General features: G+C 40.7%; 1 protein-coding gene across 1 annotated transcript in view; it reads left to right on the top strand.

Annotated features, from left to right (window-relative positions):
* Positions 1–24116, top strand: part of LOC307078640 (regulator of G-protein signaling 5-like) — a 141449-nt gene extending 117333 nt beyond the window's left edge. Inside the window, exon 6 of the transcript XR_013812001.1 lies at positions 24107–24116. The gene's annotated coding sequence lies outside the window, so the exon portion shown is untranslated. The remainder of the gene's footprint in view (positions 1–24106) is intronic.
* The last annotated feature ends 1526 nt before the right edge of the window (positions 24117–25642 follow it).

Below are 25642 nucleotides of genomic sequence, written 5' to 3'. Positions count from 1 at the left end.
GGTCATGGCCCAATCCAATGCAGTGACAGAGAGGTGGCATCTCATGGGTCATGTCCCATTCCAATTCAGTGACAGAGGTGTAGGAGAACATGTGGGTCAGCAATTTCCTGTAGTTTGCTTCAGTACTACTTTGCGCAGACAAACTGACCCGGGATACTCAGCAGCCAAGGATAGTGCACATCACAATAACCTGCATGACCTGAAAGAAGTCTGAGGACTGAGATCATAGACGTGATAAAATACTTATCAACATATTTATCATCCCTCTGATGGATATCCATAGGAGCCTCCCTTTTCCACCCAGAGTGGGCGATAATATCCCATGCAACAAAAAATACAGGATTATGTGGGATTTATTCAGTTTAGTGTGAATCTTGGTCGTGAACATCGACAAAAAAAAATTATATCGCTATAGACACAATGGAGAACTTGCGGTGGAAAGGACGTTAGTGATTCCACTAGCATTCAAAATTATAATAAATGCTAATGGATTTATAGCAGCAATAATTGATTTCCGAACACTTCAGGAAATTAAAGTACACTTCAAAGCAATCTTGAAAGCAATCTCTTCAGCTCTCTTCACCCCTCCCCACCTTTTCCCCACAAACGTAACTTCTCTGCACTACTTCGGCCTAAGTAGGACTGGATAAGTGGCAGTGTTATCCATCTATCTATCTATCTATCTATCTATCTATCTATCTATCTATCTATCTATCTATCTATATCTATCTATCTATCTATCTATCTATCTATCTATCTATCTATCTATCTATCTATCTATCTATCTATCTATCTATCTATCTATCTATTTATCTATCTATCTATCTATCTATCTACAACCAATCATCAATCAATCTATTTATCTTTCTATCTATATCGATTTCTATGTCTATCTATCAATCTATTTCGATCTATCTATCTTTCTATCTATCTATCTAACCATCTACAACAATTCATTTATTGATCTACACCAAAAGATCAATCTATCCCCATCCATCTATCTATCTATCCATCCATCTAAACCCAACCATCGATCTTTCTAACCATCTACCCATCTACAACCATCCATCTATTGATCTCCACCCATCCATCCTTCTATCTATCCATGTTCTTACATTATTCATAACAGAAGCCCTTCGAAAATAGCATGTCATGGCTAGCAATCCTAAATATTTGATGTGCATATGCATAATTTAGCCTGGATGGTTTCATCATTGCTAACAACTAAGTCAATCTACACAGAAAACATTGTCTTCCTTATACTGCTCGATGCTCATTGATGTATATTGTTTGTGTTTTTGCCTTATTGTATTCTATTCAACACAAGTTCAAAGAAAAAACATGCATTAATGCATTGATTGTGGCAAAAGGCACTCCATTGTTAGTTTTTTGGTTTCTTTCGTTTCATATAATTTACCGCTGTTTGATGTAATAAGCCTGGCCTTGTTCCCATTTCAATCTACATGTGTCATGGGTACTTTTACAGTACAGCCTTGTATCTAAAAGTAGATCTCTGGTGCAAATTGCCCACACGAGCACGCTTGAAAGGGGATACATTAATCAATTTGGCGTCAGCTTTGAAATGGCCATTCTCTGGGCGGGATTCAGAGTGGGTCTCTGAGTCCGTGGACGGTACTGTACATTCGAAGCTGTCCAACATTACCCTCCCCCTCTATCTGGATAATTTAATATTCTCAAAGAGAAGTTTATATGGCCATCATTCCTTGTCTCCTCCTCCGCTCATTTTAATCCCCTGTCTCTCTTCGCTCTCCCTTTATAATGCAGTGCAGCCAGTCAGCATTTCCTTTCATGTCTCTGTGGCATGTTGCTACTGTATAATACAGGTAGTAATATTGTCCTATATTTCTTTTGCCACAATTGTTCTTTACTAAACAGAATTGTATTTAAGTCGGGGGGGCCCTTCATCAGTCAGCATGCATGTGTAAATAGAACATGATTCTAATCAAACACTCGTCCAATAAGCACGCAATAAGTGTTATTGTGCGAGATGCAGAAGAATCCTCCTTTATCTCAGAGGAGACGCGCTTCAGCAAGGAAGATGGGCGGTGTCTATAATAAGCACATTGCACATTACACGGTCAGAAACCCACACGCACTAAGGTCATTACAGTGAGCACAACCTTTCCCTGAGGGCTACTTTGGAACGAGTGTACAGAAGACGCTGTGGCGCGCTCATTGCCTGTCAGGACTGGGCTTGCAGTGTCAACTCATCTCCTCTTTACTCCCCCCCTCTCCCCGCCCCCCCCCAGAGCTGTTGTGTCTGAGACTCAATAATATCTGTGAGGGTTGAAAGAGAATTGTTCTCATTTGATTTGGATAATCTTGTGTGTGTGTGTGTGTGTGTGTGCGTGTGTGTGTGTGTGTGTGTGTGTGTGTGTGTGTGTGTCTTTGTGGAGCCCGGCGTGCTCCACGTCGAGTTTGGCTGGCGAGCATGCTACCCACTCCATGCAAGCAGACATGTTGAAATCCTTTTATACGCCATTCCGCTTAGCAACCCCTGTAGGCAGGCTTTTGCATTCGGAAACGTACAATTAGCTATTCCTGTTGGGCCCGGGACAAGATGTCTCCAGAACATCAGGCCTGAGGGCCCGGGACCGTTGAGCTTGACGCATCATCCTGCACCCCCCCTCCCAGCCTCAGTATGTTTGTGTGTGTGTGTGTGTGTGTGTGTGTGTGTGTGTGTGTGCGTGTGCGTGTGCGTGTGCGTGCGTGTGTGTGTGTGTGTGTGATGTTTTGTGGTTGCAATTTGTCATTTTGTGTTCCTTTCTCCCTCCCTTTTTCCCCCTGCTTCCCTTATCCCATGATGCACCAGGAACCGTGAGGCATCATCGCCCTCACTGGGGATTTTAATTAGCCATGTCAGACACTGTCGTCTATTTTGGCCATGGTTTTCGTTTGGCATTTTGCCGTTTGTGTGTGTGTGTGCGTGTGTGTGTGTGTGTGTGTGTGTGTATGTGTGTCTGCGTGGGTTGCGTCTGTGTGTATGTAGGTGGATAAAAAAGGCAAGGTGCTTCATCAAAATCACTGGGTCCGGGGAGGTGCGCTACAATGCCAGCTGTTAGATCCAGGGCAGATCCAGGAGAGGAAGAGATGCTTGTAGAGACTGTTTCCCAACGTGACCCAAGAGACTTGCCCCCTCACTGTGACTAATCTACAAAGACATTATTACATGCAGAGCTGGCCCACTACAACCATGTTTGTGAGTGTACAATTTTGTGAGTTTTTTATTTATTAACTTTTTTTGATCTTGCTAAGCGTTCTGCTGGCAAATGGAAAACATCTTCATCTGTGTGGTAACATCCCGTGAAGGATTAAAATGAAGTTTAACATTTTAATGGATAAGTAATAGGAAATTTAATTTTTGCCTTTTGCTGCGGATGGATTTACTTAGCGCGTTCTGCCTGCTTAGAGAGGGCATCTTGGTGAATGGGTATTACGAAAGTCTTAAAGTAGGGCCTATAAAAATGTTGATGAAAGGTTTAATGGTCGCCACTTGGGGTTGACTCTTAATGGGTATTTCCTTTAACAACATCTAGGCGATTGAGCATAGCCAACGTTAGCTAGCGTTTATGTTATCCCTGACACCATATATTCTCAATTCCGGGAGAAGAAAAGCAAAATCAGAATGCTATTGTATAATTTAGGTCAGTGAAGGAGCATGAGGTGTTGTGTTTGCCCTATGGCACTGTTCACAATGAATAAATAGACATGTCTACGTGGTATTTGGCAAAGCAGCGGTTTAATCAACAAGCTGGAATGCCGCCAGCTGAAAAAGGGTTACGATACAATTTAACTCTCCTTTCACGCCTTGAGAACATGTCAGAGTCAAAACCTTTGCTTTTGCTTAAGTGCCCCGGGAAGTCTGACCTCAAACGAGTTTCATATTTTGCTCTCTATTGGCCTTTTTTCATTATACTATACTGACCTGGCTCGATACGCTTTGAATCACTTGGATTTGCGTCTCCACACCAACAGGGCTACCCGCTCGAAGGTGTGTTTTTAACTGATGACACGGTTGTCTGGAGTCGATGACACACACACTTATTATAGCCTATTTAGTTTTATATTATATCCTACCGTATAATGGTGTTGATGTGTTTAGGAGAAATAGGGTTGTTCCAGACAGATGGAACACAGTGAATTATATCTGCCATGATGAATTCAGGAAAAAACGGATGAATGTCAATATCAGTGATCTAATAATGTGAAATATTGTCCCAAGGTCTAGTCTTTAGACCAAGACTAATCCGAAATAAATCCTTTATATTTCAAGTAGCGACAAGCAATTTATACCCTTTTTGATAAGGATAATATATATATCTATATATATATCTTGTTTCAACTGAAAATGGAAAAGCAAATCAACATAACATGGCATCAACTCGGCAGCCAAAAAGGACAGCAAATGGAAAAAGGCCAGCGGTCTCTCTCTGGCTTTCTCTCTCACAATGTAACAACATATGCCTATAGTTGATACTCTCCACACTTCCTGTTGCGATCTCATCCCCCCCCCCCCTCAGCCTGCTCTGATTGGTGGAAGGACTTCCTCCTAAGGGAACAAAAAGACACAAAACAAAAAAGTTAACTAGGAATCAGAAAGAAATTGAAAGCAGCTGAAAAATAAGTTCCTTATCTCTTATCAACAGCTTACAATGGGGAGAGCCATCGAGCAAAGGCCTTCTTTTATTTTGGACCAACAGCGCTTGAGCACTTCAGCACTGATCCTGCCAAGCGTATGACCGACCAAGACATAGATATTAAATATTATTGAATCTTTCCCCCAAAAAAGTCCCTGACGGCAAGGTTTCTTGAAATTTGATACAGATGATGAAAGCCCCAAATGAAAATTGGGAAGGACGATTTCTTTGGGATGCTGAAATTGAGGCTGGTTTTGTCGGCTTCACTGGACCACTACCACTGCAATCAGGAAAGCGGCTTTCTTAAAAAAAAGAAAAGAATAATATCAAAGCACCAAATAAGATCACAGCAAGATGTGGCTGCATAGAGAACCATTTCAAAGAATTCCCATTTTGATTTTATTTGAAAGGCTATGGTTGAACTGTAGTGTACGTTATGGGAAGTCTAGGGGTACTATCATTTAATCGTTTCACTCGTATTTAATAGGCACCATGTGTGTGGGAAAGAGAGAGAGAGTTTGAAAATGTGAAGAGAAAAAGCTGGAGCGAGACATAGAATTATAATTGGTCTGAGGTTGAAAGAAAACAAGTCCAAAGGCAGGCACACAATGTCATATTAATGAATCAGAAGTGATGAAAGGCAAGCACATTTTCAAAGACACACACACACATCCCGCCCAACACACGCACGCATACACAATAACAGTAATTGGTAGTCTTAGAAGTAGGCTTCATGCGGCTCCCTATTCGTAGTTTCTATTGTGTCTACACCAGGGTGTCTAAGTAGTATTTCACCATAAGTTTATTGTTGATTGTATTTCATTTCCATATAAGAACTGTCATTTAGGCTTGGAGTTTTGATATTTAATGCTGTCATATTCTTATCACTGAAACCCTTTCAATATGCAGTTTGATATTACTGTTTAATATTAATTGTAATTTACACAACAGACATGATGATTTTTTGTGTGTGTGTGGTTTTCATAATTGATTCATTCCATTGAGGTTCCAAATATGTGTTTGTGTGTGTGTGTGAGTGTAAAAATGGCATGAGACAGCCATCACAGTTTCATACACCATTTTTCTTGTTCCATGTTCTCTGAATACCAATTCATTTCCTCAATTATTGCCTATTTTAGTAACTTTTCATTTTGTAAAACGACCACGTCCCTGTTCGTTCAAAATCCATGCGGATAACACTACATTATAGAGAGATGTAATTGTGGGGGAAATTGCTCTTCGCTGATGTATAATTAAGGAGAAAGCATTGCTTTTGTGTAAGTCATATTGTTGAAATGACACAGGGAATGTAGATTTGGTTAGACTCTTTGAAAGTCATTTTAATGTACTTTGATTTGAGTATGAGTGGACAAGCAAGATTGCCTGACATTGCCAGACCAATTCGTAAATACATGCATATCACTCCTTAACGTCTGGGTACAATTTTTATTTTCAGGGGTTGTATTCAACAGGCGCGATTCATTTTTTAAACGCGAATATCATGCTTATATTGTCATTTTACCATAGCACGTAATTTAACATGAGCCAAGACTATAAACTTTCGGAGTAGATGTTCATGGTTGCTGTACAAAATATTTCATACCTTGGCTTCAACACACGTCAAAAATATAAAATGAAAAGAAAGTTCAAAAACATTCAGTTGTTACTGAATTTACAAAAATAAACCAAAATGCCCTGTTAGTTATGATCCTCTAACCTGAGGTCTCTTAAATGTATGGCCAACACTGCCATGCCCATACAAACAAAAAAACGAAAGCCAGAACCTGGCGTTTGATTCATGTTGTTCATGAGAAATGTATTATTCAATCAGGGTCATGTTTGGAATATTTTTTTCTGACATATACATATAATATTAACATAGAAAAATCATGATCACGTTAAAGTAAGTTAAAAAAACATTAATACTGATAATTCCTTAGAACAATTATGTTATTTTTTTAAATGATATGATGTAGTATGTATAAGGAGCTTAGATTGTATAAATAGATGATCCTATACACAGGAAAAATAGTGTAATTAGTGATTTATAAATAGTGAGAAATATGATTTTGAAATATGATACGAATACAATTACATGACTCAAAGGGGGAAGCATGGCTATAGTGGAATATAGCTATCTTGTCTGCAGTTAGTTGTTTGTGTGGACATGACCCAGGTCTGGAAGTTCTCTCCTCAGCCCCTTTGTAATGCACTTACTCATAACCAGCAAAGTGCACTTATCACCTAAGTGCTTGAAGGGCAGCTGTAAAAACATGTCCAGTGACTTTGAAATATACACCTCTCAAACAGTGATATGTGTAGAAATTTGGCAAGCAGTCACAAAACCGTACAGATGTAGCATGGTGTGTGTGTGTGTGTGTGTGTGTGTGTGTGTGTGTGTGTGTGTGCGTGTGTGCGTGTGTGTGTGTGTGTTTGTCTGTATTTGTTTGCATGTGTAACCCTTCTCCCCCCCCCAACAATAATCATTCACTTCTCTGATTGAGCTCTATCAGATGGATGTTGTTTCCAGCATCTTGTTGTGTGCTTGAAAACTGTCCCTCCCACAGTTCTTTAGAAAGAGGTCAATAAGTGGATCATGAATGTGTGTTCCATTACAGGTATTAGCCTGGACTCTCTCAATGTGCCGGTGGAAATGCAGGATGTGAAACAATCCACTCTCACTGCACGACATTCTTACTACTCTAGTGAGGCTGGACACCTTCAGACACATGCTGATGGCACTCCAGTGACATACAAATAATTATATTATTTTACCTATACCAGCCTCTTGAGACCATCAAGGTAGTCAAGATTGCATTTTGCATTGAATATCAGTCGGGCCTAGCCAGGGTTAGTTGATTTTGATCGTTGATTTTTTTTTATTGGCGCAGCCTCATATTGGTCTAAAAATTTCCAGCCTCAGAAAATCAAAAACAACTTGTCTTCCGAGAAATCTTTTTATATTTCTATTCAGTCTATTCCAAATTAAACAGTTTTGATTGCTCCACCGAGTGCAACACTTTCCCTGGGCGCCGTTATTGTTTTTATTCAGCAGACTGCAGCATTCCTTGTTCTTCATGAACTGAATCCCCCCCTGAAGATGATTGGTCTTATTCATTTTAATTTTGGGACTCTTCCCAAAATTAAAATTTCAAGGGCCGTGAGGCCATACTGATCTGCAGAGGATTCAGAATGTGAACTCGCAAGATCAGGATGGTTTCCCGAGGCTAGTTACCTACTCTCACAGAGCCAGACTTCTTTGTGCCTCAAGAACTATGGGCACACACTTGGAAGAGGGAGAAAGAGTTTGCCTGCAGTAATACTCAAACAAATCACGAAGCAGATGTTCTATTTTGGAAGGCTGGTGTTCCCGGACTTGCATCCAATCACATAGCTGTGCTCCGTGTCACCCAGTGGTTCTCAACCTGAGGTACACGTACCATGAGATCATTAAAATGGGGTTAAAAATAATATTTGCTTTACCTGTAATATTTTTGTTTCAATATCAGCCTGTTTCGTAGACATCCACTATTAAAAGCTAAATGGATGGCAAGATATAAGCTCTAAAATTATGTATGAAAAAAAAAACACTGCGATTCTGGCTCCCAGCGAATTTGTTTGGAAGTGAGGTGAAGACGTGAGGAGAATATTTCAACAGAACTGTAAAAAACTGTGACAGTGAACCAATCACAGGTGGTATGCGGTGGTATGTGGTGATGTTCTTAGAAATGAATCCATGAAACCATCGCATCTCAAATCAAACAACAAAACGATTGTTGTTTTTTTATGTTTTTTTTCTCAGGAATAACATTATTGTGCACGGCATCTCGCTCGGACAACAGTTCCGCCAATAATTTGCAGTGACGGCCGAAGCGAACGACTGTTATTCTTGATGTTCTCATTTGCTGTGTATGTGTGTCTGTTTGTGTCAGTTCTAGTGCTACCAATTTGTACAGCTGACAACAGTTAACAATAAATAATATAATTTTTAAGAATAAATGTGCCTCCTGCCTGAACTATGCGTAGCTTTATAAAGCAAGCCTACGCTGCAGTATTTTTATTTCAGTATTATATTTTATAACATTGTTCATAATGGTTGTAAAAATATTTTCTGAGGTGGTACGCAGTATAAAAAGTTTGAGAACCACTGGTGTAGCCTATTAATATATTGGATGGTTCTGGATTTCTCAACTGGCAGAGCATGGCATCAAACCTGCCAGTGTTAGCTTTAAAAAATATATAACAATGTTAATATTTTTTGTCTTTTATTGTTGACTCTCACTGTATACTTTTTTTAATTTATTCAATTCAATGTTTTGGATCTCTCCACTCAGTCTCAGCGGTAACTACATAGCTCATAATTTTACAAGCATATGGTTATGTATATTAACACATTTTGCCTAGTGGCAAGGGCCATATACTAAGTTTTTTTTATATATGACTAAGGTCTCTGGGGGGGAATACATAATGAAAATGATTCAGTATTGATAAAAGCTTTGATTCCCAATCAGAAGATACTTTTTTCAACCGGTAATCGCTATGTTTTGCTTCAGATGCGGTTTGGCTTCGATCTGAACAACAGATCTACAAATGTGCATCCCATCCAAGAAATGTGGTGGCTGCTCATGGCTCAATCATTTCCAGGACAGATGACATGAGCTAGGTGGCCATTCCAATAACCAAGATAATAACACAGCTGATTCCCACTATGATACAATGTCAGCCACCAATGAAACACCTAATAAAATGTATCTCAGGCTCAAAAACCAATTGGTTTTCTCTGCAAGCAAAGGTAGCAAATGGTACCTGAGTGTTGAATCACTGCGCAGAGCCTCTCTGTGTTGTGATTAAATAACATTGACATTGGAAATAAACTTTGTAACCATACATTCGTACATCAACAGTGCAGGAATGATTAATCTAATTTAAAACAGATTGAACAAATTGAAATAGCACAAAATAAAAATTCTGTCTCTCCGTCTCTCTCTCTCTCTCTCTCTCTCTCTCTCTCTCTCTCATGGGCAATATTGGCATTAGAACTCAGATGCAATAGCATGCTTTTAAGTACACTTATTGGATGATGCCTCAGCTCTTCCAAATGAAAGCCGCACACAATCACACAGACAAAACACACTTTATATGTTTGTGGGTGAGCGAGGGGCTGTGACCAATGGACGGCACTACAAAACCATGATTCATCATTAATGATGAATTTGTATTTCAATTAACAATTCCTGCTCTTTTTTTTGTCCGCAACAAGGACAAACACAACAACAACGTTTCAGATTTGTCGGAAGTCCTCGGGCAAACCAGGACAAGAGAGCCCCAGAGCAGGGAGCGCAGTCGCCCTGGTCTGCTGCGAGGCGCTTTTTAATGGCCCCACCCCATTTGTGGCTCTGACAGCTAAGACAGACGCAATTGGGGTTGCGTGTTTGCGTGTCTGGCTCTGACACGGGGGGAGGGGGGTGCGGAGGTGTAGATCGTTGAACTGGAGCTGTGACTCATCGTTGAGCTTTCGACCAGGCGCCGCTCAGCAGCTAATTGCGGCGACTTTGCAGCCTCCATCACTGAGCTGCTGCGTTACACCACCAGCCACTTTCCCCCTGTCTTGTCCAAGGCTCATCCCGCTACAGTCCTGCTGGACTCATGCATTGACTGCGGGGGAGGAATGTTGTGTGATGGGGAGGGCGGTCTACAGTATTTTGCAACAAATACTTAATATGTTGTTATTTTTTTACATATATTTACAGAATGTGTGAGTTCCAAGCGCTAATTCAAACTATTTAAAACATTTAGTTAAATAGGATAAAAGTATTTGATCTTTGGGTGACTTCCAGAATGGTTCTGGCGCTATTTGATTTTGGGATTAAACGAAAAAGCTTCCATGGTTAGTTTTCACATTGAACATCCCGCTTTGCTATTTGTATTGTTCACTAGACGACTAAATGTGGATTAGTCTAGATATGATGTTTGTTGGCATTTGACCACACAGTCTGTATTCAAATAACGATGGCAATTTATTCCCGATCCTAGGGCTTAATTAGAATGATACTTTTATTTATGCATTTTTATCATTTGTCTTTCGGTTTTGTTGTGTTGCTACTTCCTGGCGCATGTGGGATGTGGTAGATGGTTTAGATATTTGGATTTTTTTCCAAGCTATAGATGTAAATTAGCAGGAGTTAAGGTCTCACAAAGATTAGAAATGCCTTAATTATTTATGATTTATGGCAAAGCTATGTGTGTTTAACTAAAGAATGGCTGTAAAACTAAGCCACTAAATGTCAATTGACATTTTCGTTTTTTACACATCGGACCAATAAAGATCAGGGAGGTGCTGTAGCGCATACCAAAATAAGACTGTTTAAAAGCCAAGCTTGGTAAATCCAAAATGACACATTTTCCAATTAATTACCATGCAGTATAAATTGTCATGAATCTCAACTTGTTTAAACCATTCAGTGGAAGTTAATGAATGGAAAGCTGGCTGTTACCATCATGCTGTTATGACTCAGAAGGGACAATTAGGCCTTGGCGGCATGCTGTGAAAAACAATGTTTTTATATCTAGGAGTGAGTGTATCGCTAAGCCACCTGCCCAGCCCACACTGAAGCTTTAATCCTTTGAAAGGCTTTGTGTGTTGTGTTCCACCAAACTGAACAATGAAAGGAGATGAATCCACTGTAAAATGTGGTCACAGCCATCTACGTCATACATTTTTATAAGCATTTTGAATAGGTTATTTGACAGAATAACCAAAGTTTAAAGTCAAGTCTACCTAGCAAAAAAAATAATAAACAATATATCGGCCCATGGAGAGAGCAGCTATCCTCAATATTTCACAGTAGGACAACTGATATTCAGAAATGATATCGAGTCCATTTATTATTCCCAGGTTTTCAAGGGAAACCTAGATAATAGTGAAGAGACAAATCCTCAGCTTTGGCCCCCTCCCACCTTCTCCTCCTCATCTGCCATACACCTGAACCGCATCAACAACAGATTCTCCTTGAACTTTGATACAGCCACACAGGGACTAACACTAGCGCTAGGAGCGGTGTAGCGCTGGTGGCGTGTCTGCTATATTCATGCTAGGTGGCTCCATATTGTGACCTGCTCTCCACTCACCTCCTGGATCTGCATGGTGCCGAGAGGAAGATTGTTCTGATGGGGCTTTTTATGTTGGTTTTTGTTTAACCTTTTAGTGTTTTATTCCAGATAAGATCCGGCAGAGACCGTCAGCCTTTTGTTGAAAATGACAACATGAAAAAATGAAAGTGTGAATTGAATCAAGTCGAACATTTATGAGCAAAGGTTGAAAGTTGAATCTGTTTTACTTACTTCATACATTCTTGTTGTATAAATTCATACGTATGCTTACATATTATATATTTGTTGATACAAACATAATTACATACCTATGATGCATTCGTATATTCATACAAACATACATTCATACATGCATACATACTGTACATACCTAAAAACAGATCCTTAATTTCTTGTAACAATATAAAAACATAATTAATAAACATGTTTGTATAACCAAGCTAAACATTTATAAGATGATCTAAAAATATACTAAACTAATCTATACTAATCTATCTGATTTCATATATTCCTGCCAGTATAAGTTCATCCGCACACATCATACATACATACGTACATATACACATGCATACATATTATACATGTGTTCATACAAACACATAATTACAAACAAATTATGCTTTTGTATATATACATCAAAACATACATTCATACATGCATCCCATACAATCACACATTCATACATACATACATACAAATATACATACATACATACATACATACATATATACATACATACATACATACATACATACATACATACATACATACATACATACATACATACATACATACATACATACATTATGCTTATGTGTGTATTTGTTTAATTTGTGTTCTTTAACCGATAAAAATAGATTTATTTCGCAGACATGTGCATTCTAAGACTCACCAGATCCCAAAGCTGCAGTAAGCCTTGGCCAAACCAACCAAGCCCAACTCCAGTCATTTGTAGAAGGTGCCATCCCGTTTGCCAGGCTCGTCGTTGCATGCAGGCGTTCCGGAGAGGAATCATCTGTCCCCATCCCCTACACCATATGCGGCTCACACATAGCCCACCATCCTCTGACGAATCTGATGCTGGCTAGTGGGAGAAGAGTGGCAGAGGGAGAGAGGGAGTCAGGGAGTGTACTGTGGCGACGGTGAGGGAAATGTTCTGCAACCGCTTGCACCATGACAAGCTGTTGTGGCTTGCTTCTCTCGGGGTTGTCCAAAAGGAGAAAGCGGGCCAGCAGATTGCACGCCAATGGTGATTGTAAGAACCCCAGTTAATGTGAGGAAGATATCACAATTCACCACAATACAACATAGAGCATGCATTTCACTTAGCAACGTCAATTGGCAGGACTGTGTCATGCTGTATTTAGTATCAACAGCGCTGATAGCCCTGAATATTCCTCTTTTTAAAATATTGTTTTTTTGTAGTTTATTGGAATCTGCTGATTCTGCTACTGAAGATGATGATGGTGACAAGTCTTTGTTTCCTCACTAAGTAAAGACTGAGGGGGGATTCATTCAGGCGCCCTTTATAGAAATGGCAGCACAGCAGCATAACTAAGATCAGTGCATTGAGACTATACCCCATACAGTTCTTATCATAGGGCTCTTCCACTTCTAATAATAAGGAAGAAAATTAAATAGACCGTTCATGCCCACAGGAAATGGACAGAAGCTTGGCTCAACCCAGTATCTGACTCACAGTGATAATAATTATTTCAATTTTCTTTGCTTGAAGTCCACTAACGGCTTCATGTTTTTTCTACTTCAAAGCAAAATGAGCTGGAGTCCCCTTATTTAGGGTGGGTTGAATAACAGGGTAATGCAGGTCATTCAACGGTCGTGGGCGGATGCTAAAAGCACATCCAAGGCGTTCCTGAGCGATTGACACACAGGAACACCGGATTTCATAATTGCCGTCAAAGGGAACTAAGTTTACATCTCTCTGATTTGTCTCATCACTGAGGTAAGGATATGGGACTACCAATTTGGATTGCAAATTGCACAGGTCAATATCATTTCCCTTACATTTTCATTTTAGTTATTTTCATTTAAAATAAAATAAAATCTATGAGACCAGAAACAGTGAGATACAAAAATATCCCCTATATCCATTTGTTATTTTATTAATGAGCTCCCGAGATTGAAAATGCAGGGAAAAGCATCCCAGACTAATGATACCAGGTGCTTTTAATTTAGAATATTTGATATCCTCCTTTTAATATCCTCCCAAGCCTCAGGGGACAGAGAAGTAGAACACTGCTGTGTGATTGTTCATCAATCCATCCATCTGTCTATCGGCTTGTCTGTGTATCCATCTGTATGTCTGTCCGTCTCCATCCATCTTTCTGTCTGTCTGTGTGTCCATCCATCTGTCTATCCGTCTATCTGTCTGTGTATCAGTCTGTCCGTGTATCTGTCTGTGTATCCATATATCTGTCTATCTTTCTGTCTATCAATCTTTCTGTCTGTCTATCGATCTGTCTGACTATCTCTCTGTCCATCTGTATATATATATATATATATATATTCACATCTATCCATCAATTCATCTATCCATCTGTCTATCTGTGTTTGAGCCAAATGATTATTTTTGTGTCTATCGAGATTTATATCACACTTCATTATAATACGTAGGTGCGCTATTGTGCTGTTGAATGAAATAATTGTTTGAAGGCCCCTTGTGACCTGGGCCAGTACTTTGAGAATAGGAAGTTATTTAGGGCGGATGTCCTACGTACGAAGAAGCAGTATCATATTTTTGACTGCAACCCTCCCACCAGTAACACACCACCGAAACAACCCTCTCTTCAACCCGCACAGTGGTCATAAGGAAAATAGGCCATGGCAGTCTGTCTGTCTGTCTGTCTGTCTGTCTGTCTGTCTGTCTGTCTGTCTGTCCGTCTGTCCAGTTTATTCAGATATGAGACATGCACATTACAACTTATGTTGTGGTGTCACGTGTCAACACAAGGCAACCATGCAATTGTCGCTAATGGCATGTCTGTGTCGTGGCTTTAGTCGTTTGGTCTGCAACTTGACTAATGCCTAGCAACAACAGAGCTGGTAATCGGGGCGGAAAGGGCCATTGGCTGAGGAGAGCATGGTCTCTCTCCTGGATTCAATATAGTTATGTGCTGTGACATAATTAGGGGTCAACAATTACTTCGTTAGACGTGGGCTGTGGTCGCCTAGACAATCAAAGCAAGAAATGTAAATATGTCTGCATAAATAAACATGTAGCGAATACAGATTCCTCTGTTGTTGTATGTTTATTTTATACGGGATGTCAATTTCCATGTTTGACATATTCATTTTGTATAGCTTTTTTGGGTGAAAAATGTTGTATCTTGATATCAGACTTTGAGTACAAAAACAAGATCACAATGTACAGAACAACGACATGCTCGACATTCCTAACACTTGAAATAAAACAGCACATCCAGGCCGCAGGTAGTGAGGTTTTGGCAATGAAGATAAAAATGTGGAATCCTTTTGATACTGAAGGCCATATTCTCCTATGTTCTCATTGTTCTGTCTTGTTTTATGCAAAATAGCATGGCAAAACAACCCAGTCTCTTTTCAAAAAAATTGTATTTGTTCAATGGCCTAAATAAGATTCCATTTTATCCATATTTTTCAGCCCTTTATTTTTAAATTACTTGAAGAGGGCGCAAGGAGGGGGCTGCCAGTCTGTTAACATTTTAAATGTTATTTAGTGTGACAATGATAAAAGCATCTAAAAATACATTCCCCAGCTCTCACCTTTGTGCTCTCTTTTTCCACATGCATCATCATTTATTTTCTGAGGCGATAGAAGGCGGGGGATGGCATAGGCGGTTTTCAGCATGTCCGTCCTTCAAAGTGTAAGACTTCAAACTAAATCAGTAACAGTTGCAGCAGCGCAGCATCACGCGTCATATGGATGTAGATCAATCAAATTAGATGGATGATTGAAATAAATGGAGGCCAGTCTACATACCAAAGGCTATGGATGGTAAAGTGTGTAACCTTCCTCTTCTTTTCTGAGGTGTGTAGGTTCTGGCAGCCCTTCAGTTCCTACTCTTTCATTAGGCTAACAGTCACTCGTCTTTTGTGGTTGAGACGTGGATGAGTTGGTTTCCACTCCTCTCTGTCTCCATCCTCAGGCAAGGTCTTCGACCATCTGCTGGGGTTTATGAAACGTTTGCCTCTCAGTCATTGATGGAAAAACCAAAAGACCTCTTGCCCAATTTGTGATGTTATTTTAACTTCAAAGTGAAAGTTTGACAGTTATTTAAGACTACAACTTGTTCATTTGCAAGTAACCAATAATGTTACACACTGTAAAACTTGTTTTTGCAGCTTTACTCATCGAACGCCTCACCCTTTCCTCACGCATCTCCCAAGAGCATTTCACAGGGGATGTAGATGTGAAAGACTTATATCTTGCTATCTGCTCTCTGAGATCATATCAGATTTGAGGACCTCAGACGGGGCGACCTCTGGTATCTGTTGGCAGGTGTTTTCCAATCTTGCCAAGACCAACCAGGAAAACATGCTTAGAAGATGTCGGTTTGATTCAAGATGATCCACACGAGACAGAACCCTTCTAGCCAACTTGGCAGGTGTCAGTAGGCGGTTGTTTGGCTGTGTGTGTGTGTGTGTGTTTGTGTGTGTTTGTGTGTGTGTGTGTGTGTGTGTGTGTGTGTGTGTGTGTGTGTGTGTGTGTGTGTGTGTGTGTGTGTGTGTGTGTGTGAGTGTGTGTGTGTGTGTGTGTGTGTGTGCGCGCGCATGTGCATTTCTGTTTGGATACGTGTGTGTCTCTGGCTATACTCAGTCTTTTTCAGACTTGTGGCAGATTGTCAGTCTCGGTAGAAGACTGACAAACATAACACATGCTTCGATGCTCTGGCCTGCACCTCCCTTCTGTTCGAAAAATAGTAAATATAGTTTTCATGTGTATTGCATTGCCAAAAAAAATAGTTTTCATTTGTACTGCATTGCCAAAATATTATTCTTAGGGATCTCAATAGATACTTTCTCTAAATTTAAAACACCTGGTTTGGCTTCAAAACACCCAATCAGAAGAAACTGTAGATAAATTATATGCAACGTACATTGGGGAACGATAAACCAGTTGGTTAATATTAGGAGTCCCAGGGAGCCCAAATTTACATCATGTTTGTTTGGAGCTGTACCCAACTTGGCCTGATTTCGTATTCTACTCTGAGATTATGAATAATTAGAAACTTAGAAAGGTACATGAATATGCGATTGCACACAAGTTATCTGGCCTGCAGTCCTCTGGCATAAATGCATATTATCATTGAGCATAATTCTGCAGAGGCAGTAGTGTTATGGGCCAAAGAATATGGCTGTGGTATTTGGTGTACAGAAGAAGCGCATCATAAGGTACTCATTCGGTAATGTGCTTGAAGTGGATGGAGGAAATTAATCAAAAGTCTGAACTCAACAAGGGAGAAACCTGGTATGGTGTAGCCCAGGAACATGCACATTCATCCCTCTTGAGGAAAATATAAATCCAGAGCTTTATAATTTTGAATGTACACGGGAGCACACTCTAAACGGATAGGCACTCTAAACAGACACACATTTTTTGCTGTGGATGTGGAGGGTTCACATGTGTCAGGACCACTTGGCTCAATGCATGTTTAAGAGGCAAGGCTCCTGCTTGCTTGTCTGATGCAAAGTATCGATCTATTACATGTACAACGTGCACATAGTATTCTCAAATTAATCACAGCATTAAAAAGAATACTACAGTCAACAAAGAGTATTGCGACCCATTCACCCTTTATTCCTTGTATAGAGGTGATCCGGTGCTTGATATTAACTATGAGTCGCGCACCCATATCCATGTGACCCAGCCCTCTCTCACACCGCCATCTCAAAAGAATACATTAAATTATTAATTTTAAAACATTACAAACACTAACGAAATGAAAATACCAAAAATATAAACCATCACAAATCATATTAATATTACTATGAAATCATTCCCGGCTCCGACAACAACATCAACACTCTTTGTATTAGATTGAGTACATGCTTTGTGGGTTTGCTGCACTCAAAACGAGATACATTCCTGCCTCTTCTATTTGTCTGGGCCAACGTGTGGCTGCCATTTGAAAGTGAGTGCCTCGTTGCTACAGCTTGCTACAGTTTGCCTCTGAACAAAATAGTCCAGAGTACTATGCCCTAATCAATTTTATCCCAGAGCATCCTCCAAAAAAGGTCCAATAATTAATCTTCCACATTGAGCCATATACCATTGAGACAATGGGGGAAGTGTACCCCACTTGCTCAATGTGGACAGAAGGGACTCTGCATTGATTTTTTTTATCCTTGTTGTTCAAAGACCGACCGTTGGCTGAAGGCCATGCAGGGCTTCAAGTTTGTCCATTCTTTTGTGCATCAATATGACACCAACCTGCTGTAATGAGGCAGCACAAGGCCTGTACATCATAATACATCATCGGATATTTTGTTGACGATATGCCGCCATATTAAGAGGACCCAAGAGTGTTCTAGAACTGTACAACTCTAATTCAACGTAAATATACTATTATCCAGGCCAATGAAAAATTTGTCTTGCCACGCATCGCATGACAAACGCTTGTTTCAAACACAACATTGTCTCCCCAAATAACAAAACCTTTTAAGATTAATTACAGAGAAATTACCAAAATAAAAATAGTTCTAAAAAAATAACTAACATCCAAGATAACTAATGATCCTTCGCTGCAAAAATGGATGTGATCATTGTGATGAGGGGTTGCAATGTAGAAGCCCTATTTTCTTTTGTGTCCTAGGCCCTGAAATATGTGGGCCAAAATTAAGACTGGTTTATGCAAATGTCCAGGGACATGTCTTTATAAATGACATACATATTGCTGTGGTTTGTAAAAGTGAAATTGTTAGTTAATAGTCACTCACAGCAATGACTCACAGTACATTTCATGACACTTTTCATTTCGATACATTTTGATATGCTTAATAGCAACTTCTTGTCTCAGGTCTGAAGTGTCCTGTAATTATTATCATTTAATTATATATTCAGCAGCTACAAACTAAAAAAAATAGCGATAATTTTTTTAAATCAAAATATGTTTTTACATAGAGTAGAATAAAACCTTAGTCCTATGCAATGTTGGTTTGATATTGATAAAGCTAGCTTTGTATCACAGGCTTGTTCAGGTTTGATTGACAGCATATATTTAATTTCTAATTAAAGATCTTGCTGACAGTATTGACTTCCTTCTGCTCTTTCTCTTATGCATAAACCATATGCATTATACACTCATTACACTATAAACAGAGAAATAGGTTTACTACAGTCCAACAAGATTGCATACAAACAGTGTCTGGGGAAGGTAGACGATACATTGTCCTATATACACTTATATATTTTACAGAAAAAAACAATATGTCACAGGGACAGTTGCGTGGTTCAGCATGAGGTGAATGGGATGAGATAATGTGCGGACAAAGTGGCAGGTAGGCCGGGGACTCTTGTTTTTTTGCCTTTGAAACAACTGTGGAGGCTACGTCCGTTGCCTTGACCAAGGGTATTTGTTGAGCTTAAGAACAACCGTCACTTCTATTATTGCACGTGGTGGTGGTGGTGGTGGTGGTGTGGGCACATTGCATGGTGGTGTCATTGGTGAAGACACGCAAACTTTCTTAGAAGGAGGAGAACTTTTGAAGTAACTAGGTTAGAGCGAGGGAGCTCTGAGGAGATAACAAATAAAATATGATCTAAAGACATATCCAGGAATAGAGCGCATAATATGCCTTTGCTTCCACTGCTGTGGCGATAAAGGAAAGGGAGGAAGAAAAAAACGATCGATGCTGAATGAATCTTGGATCACTGACTCTGTGTCTGCTTGACCAGCTTTCTGGTGTGGCTAGGGGGACCTCGGCCGGACAGTCACTTCCAGGCAGAAGTGGAACACAGGATAACGCAGTGTCTCTGGTCCCCCGCCACCAAGGAGCTTCATCTGACTTACACATAGATACACACACACACGCGCAAACACACCATATATACCATCTCAAACATGAAGACAGGGGTCTTCACGTTTGAGATCCTACCAAGGTGGATCAATAATTACTTGAAATAGTTTCAATTACTCTGCTCAGTCCACCTGCTCAGGCGTACCCTTGGAAGCACACTACGCAGAGGTTAACACTCTGCAGCACCCAGGGTCAATGGGTTTCCCTGCACCCAGTAAAACTGTACAGACAGAAAGGGGTAATTTAATCCATTTCCAGTATGTGTCGTTTGCCACACTGTATGTCTGGAGACTGTAAAGCGCTGCTGTTATAGTAAGTGGCTGGCTTCCTCCAATTGGATTCTCTTACCTATACTTGACAAAAGTCATTATAATAATGTTCAGTGATGTGCTGATGTGTATGATCAGGTGCAGACTTTTAGAAGATGCTTGTTTTTTGTAATGCATAGCTTTTGTTGAAGTTGTCAAAACTTTGCTAATGAAATGATGCAGCAATATAGCAAGGTTTTACCCAAGATTCATTAACAGAAAATATGTTTGTGCTTGTGTGTCCGGACACATGTATGTGACAACACCAACACCTATATACCTCTCTATGTATTAGTGTATATGTATACTGCACTTTAAATATTCTATGTATCTTCTAGTAGAGAAGTGAGGTTTGACAGAATATTAACCATATGTTGTAAATGAGCAATTGCCATTCATTAATCTATAAAAGTGCACTCTTAACAGTTGTATTCATTTTCCCCTCCCTTCATTCCTCCACTTAATACAGTAATCTCCAAGTGGGCCTCACTTTCCTCCTTTTAACGATGTATCCAGAAAGCTATCTGGAACGCATTCTCACACACTTAAAGAGGTGGCCACTGGCAGCGAGGTGTCATCCCCGATCACATTTCTCTCTTTATTTCTCCTTATAAAATTTGTCAGCCTCTCTCTCTCTACCCTTTCTTTTATATTATTTTATAATCTTTGCATGTCTAAGGCCTCTAGTCTCCACCACCTTGTGCCATGGCCTCGCTCACCTTTGCCTAAACACAATCACAAACAGTTCAACTCAAATCCCACTTAAGATTCTGAGCTCAGGCTGCCACTTAGTTTCCAGAGGACCGGATCACGAAAGGCCAAGGGCTGCACACAGCGAAGAGGCATTGCTTTCCCAATATTTGGCATTGACAAAAAAATGAAACAATTATCCACAGCGGCCACATCCGTCCTTAAAGTGAGGACCTTGGAAATATAATAGAAAATAAAAATGAATATTTTTCATTTGCTCTTGTGGATGCGTTGTGTTGTGCATACAACCACACCTTAGGTATGTCTAGATGATCCTTATATCTTGTCATTGCTGACTTCCAAAAGCTCTGTGAGCTGGTTCTTAAATAAATACTGCCTGCCGCCAACGTTGATAGGAAATAAAGGAAGGACGGAAGAAATGTGCAAGACTTTCCATTGCTAATGATGAGCATTTATCTAATCAAGTCTCAAACCTATTTCATCCTCTCCATACAAGGCTGGTAGAAAAAAAATAATGAGTTACATTTTCACTTCCTTTTAATATCAGGGAATTATACACCTTCTATGTGATTGCTAAAGTCAGTGTAAAGCCAACCAGTGTCCTTATTATGATTAAACTTTTGACTATTCTCCATGGTAAAAGCTTGTTATTATGTTATGTAAAATGTTCCACTGATGAGGTTCATCGCTGACTGAAACATTATTAGTAGTAATAAACGTTAATGTAATGAAAAATGTTTTGCAACTGCAGCATCAGTGACTGAACAATGATGTGGTCTGCTACTTCCTGGGTTATTACCTCCAAGGCTGCATGCTATATGAAGTAAGAAATGGATATGGATTTACCTGACTGATATTACAGAGAGTATGAGAAGCAGTACTAAAATATTATGCACACGCTCTCATACGGCAACACAAAAAGACAAGCAAAGGCTGCAGACATTTTTGAATTGGCCTATTGATGTTCTTTATGCAGAATAAAAAGGAATTACAAAATCAAGGTTAAACATCTCATCATTTCCGCACACACTCGTGAGTGTGTTCTGTATAGCTCACCCAACGCATGTATTTATTTTATTAGTGCTTGATTGCAAGCATTTGCCAGGATTGTGATTTGTTTCTATTGCTTTATCGCCTTCTCTGCAATTGGCATCACAGGAAACCTTTAGAGGCGCTTATTAAGCAAAAAAACAAGACAAACCAGACAGGAAAAAAAGGAACATTCACGCTCCAAGACTGCCTTCGGCCTTCCTTCCCCAATCCTGTAACCGCTGAGTCATGGAGAAAACGCTGTAAGGGCCTCTGTTGTAATGATTGCTGATATCAGCTGAACATGAATCCATCCCAACAGTCATTTATTACCTGCTTTTTTTTTTTTTGGCAACTTCATTTAGTGGTCAAAATGACCCGACATTTACTTCAGTGTCCCGATGGGGCAAGCTGTGCAGCATCGCTGCACCACTCAGCATGCCCAGCCGGAAGCTCCCGCTGCTGTTATCACTGGGGGGGAGACGTGATGCGGATGATGCTCCTCTCTCACTGTGTCTTCCCTCTGTTTTTTGTGCTGCTCTCCTCCCTCCTCTGCTCTCCTCTCTCTACCTTTATCCTCCGTTTTCTATCCAGTCTCGCTCTATTTCTCTTAGTTTTGGTCCTTATACTTTCTCCTCCTCTCTTCTCTCTCTATCCTCCTGGCTCTCACTTGTCTTTCTCCTCCACTCATCTCTTTCTCCCCTCCTCTCTCTCTGCTTTTATCATCTTGTCTTCAATCTCTCTCTTCCTCACTGTCTTTAGCGTCCTCTCCCATCACCTCACTCTCTCTTTGTATTTATCGTCCTCTCCCCTCACTCTCCTCTCCTCTATCCCCACCTTTATCGTTGTTTCAGCACTCTGATCAACCCACCTGTTTTTAAATGCACTCTTCAAATGAATGTGACCTATGGGAGAAAAAAACAAAAATGACAAATAGAAGCAGAATTTAAGCCAGATCTTTTGTTGAAGAAAAGCGAGCAACAGAAACAGAGAGAGCCTTTAGCTAGCGCTAGCATGTCCTCCCCAGTGCGGATGCTATGCCATCGGTAAGGCCCACATATTTGACTCAGGCTCTTGGACAGGCAGGTGTCTGTTCTTGCTGCACTCGATCACACGCCATACCACAATTGGAATGCTAGTTATTCTCATAGTTTAGTTCGGAAAGAGATTAGTCCTTATGGGGAGACATTGATGTGTTTGAAACAGCCACAGCATTTCTCATGCAAGACCTGCACAAAATAAAGTTTTCACTAGCATAGGTTACAGTATATTTACATGATTTAGGAATTTACAGGACCCTCACTAAGTCCCCTCCATATTGTGGAGTATCCTCAACGAAAATCACATGATGCATTCTAGTGTACAAGCCCTATACCTCACCAATTGTAACTTTAAACCTAAACTTCTCTGAGCTCATAGATGACCTTCTTAATGGCCTCATTCTATCCTCTCAGCGCTTTTCCTCCCTGGCGTTTTCCCACCCCTTTATCTGTAACACTTGATCTCTCCCTATCTCCTGGCCTCTATTCTCTTTCCCGCTTGCTCTGTCACTGCTAGCACTAACATACACACATGAGCACACACAAGCATGTGTACACACACACACACACGCAATCATAAACCAAACACACACAGACATACACACACACAATCACTAACATTCCTAACACACACCTCATCAACCCTCACACAGACACACATATACATGCACAAATGTACACACACACACATACACAAACAGACACACACATGTGCACACCCATAGACAAACACATACACTCACAAACAATTTCACACACACATACACACACATACCCAAAACACCCAAGCAGACACACTCATACACGCACATACCTAAAACACACACAAGCACTCACGCCTCCCTCACTGCAGTCTCCCCTCTCGGCCCTGCTATGTCTGCACTGAGCGTGGAGGGTTGCCATGTGTGTGCTGTCAGGAGGTGGTTGCCCTTCACTCCCTCGGCTCTCTCAAGGCTAGCTCTCTGGACCGGCTGCTGCTGGTGCCGTGGCTCCAGCTGCCGTGCCTGCGTTCCTCAAGGCTAAATAGTATGGCCTTTCCTCTGTGTGTTTCCCCTCGTCCTTCGCTGCAACAGGCGCACACACACGCAGCCCAGGAGTGGCTTCACTTTTTTTAACCTTTTGTTATTTGGGGGTTTTCCTCTCCCCAGAGCTGCAGCAGCCCCAGCAGAGCTCGTCTGCATGATATACACAGCAGGCTGAAGGATGTCGTTTTTTGGGCATTTGGTAATCCGAGCTAAGAAGCCCTGGTTCTGGTTTTAATGGCACGCCCCACTAGACTTGTTTTAATGTTCCGCATACGTAAAAGATGTGGACATATGTTGGTTTCACTTGCAATGTCAAATTAAGATGCTTTTACTTTCATGCCAGTCTGTTTCATCTACATACACGATCAACCAAACTGTTTATCCTCCAATAATATGAATATTTTGCAAAAGGGGAACACAAGCAAGGTTGTTTTGATATTATTTAAAGTGATTCACTGAGATAAAACAACAAATTAGGTTTTCTAATTCTGCTTTGTTTGAACTGCAAGCCTTTTTTTGTTCAAATTATTTTGGAAATGTGGCCGATAACAGATTACGGTTTCACCTTGATATATACTTTTTATACCCTGTGTTCACCCAAGATGTCTGCCAACTCTACCAACTCTGTCTGTGTCACTTCCTTTAGCACCACGGAGATGGCTGCTTCTTCACCTGTGCTTCCCCGCCCACATCCATAATTCTGCTTGCCTGATCCCTTGCCTGACTACCGGTTTAACGATTTCTGCCTTATGGTGTGCCCTTTGGTTTTGTCTGCCTGATCTGCAAGCATGATTTGTTACCTCTTCCTGTAATTGGTTCAAATAATTTGGACATTTGCTTCCTGCCACGGAATTTGTGCGTTTTTGTTTTTGGATTTCTGAGTACAATCTTACCAGAAAGATAAACCCAGCTGATTCCAATCCAGTGCAGCAAGAGTTTACTGCTGAAGTCGCTGAGCTCATCACAAACAGAGTTTAGGTGCTATCCAAGAGCATTACAGCAGCTGTCCCTGTTAGTAGGAGCATCCATGCTCGGGCCTCACCTCCCGCCTTCCGATCGATATTCCGGTGAGCCAGGAACGTGTCAGCCCTCAAGCTCCGGCCTTTCATCCTGCCACGATAATCCCGGCAGATTATTCCATTGAACCTCACACTATACAGGCTAAGAGTAAATGGAACACTGCTTCTCGATGCCTTGTATCACGGCCTCTCTGACGTCATTAATCCTGCTACGGACCTGGACACACTGATCGCACTCGCCATTTGCATTGACTGGCGCCTCAGAAAGCGGAGAAATGTGCAAGCCTGGTCAGTTTACCCCAGGGGTCAACCATGCCCGCCTCCCGTCGATCCCGTGTCAGCCCCACCCTCTGCTTCCAGCGTCTGACTCTCCGGAGCCTATGCAATTTGGGCGGACTCGTCTCTCCTTGGCAGAACGTCAGCGCCGCCTACGGGAGGCGTATGTACTGTGGTCAGGTCGGGCATTTGGTTGATTACTGAAAACTTCCTTCAACACACCCCGGGGAAATTGTCTGGTCATGCCTATGGGCCTCACTGATGACGTCCTCAGGGACCTGCTGAATACCTGTGTTTTTGCATCTTGAGGACATCAACATTTTGTGCAGGAAAAAATGTAAAGCCTGTGCCATGTGTTCTCCAGAGGCTTCTGGAGAATTAAATGCACAATAAGTCAGAGAAGTGTGAGTTTCACTTTTCTTTGGTGTCATTCCTTGGCTTTATCATGAA

Source organism: Pollachius pollachius (assembly GCF_949987615.1).
Source record: "Pollachius pollachius genome assembly, chromosome: 7".
Classification (NCBI taxonomy): domain Eukaryota; kingdom Metazoa; phylum Chordata; class Actinopteri; order Gadiformes; family Gadidae; genus Pollachius; species Pollachius pollachius.
The sequence above is the reverse complement of the archived record's forward strand: the minus strand, read 5'-3'. Positions and strand labels throughout refer to the sequence as shown.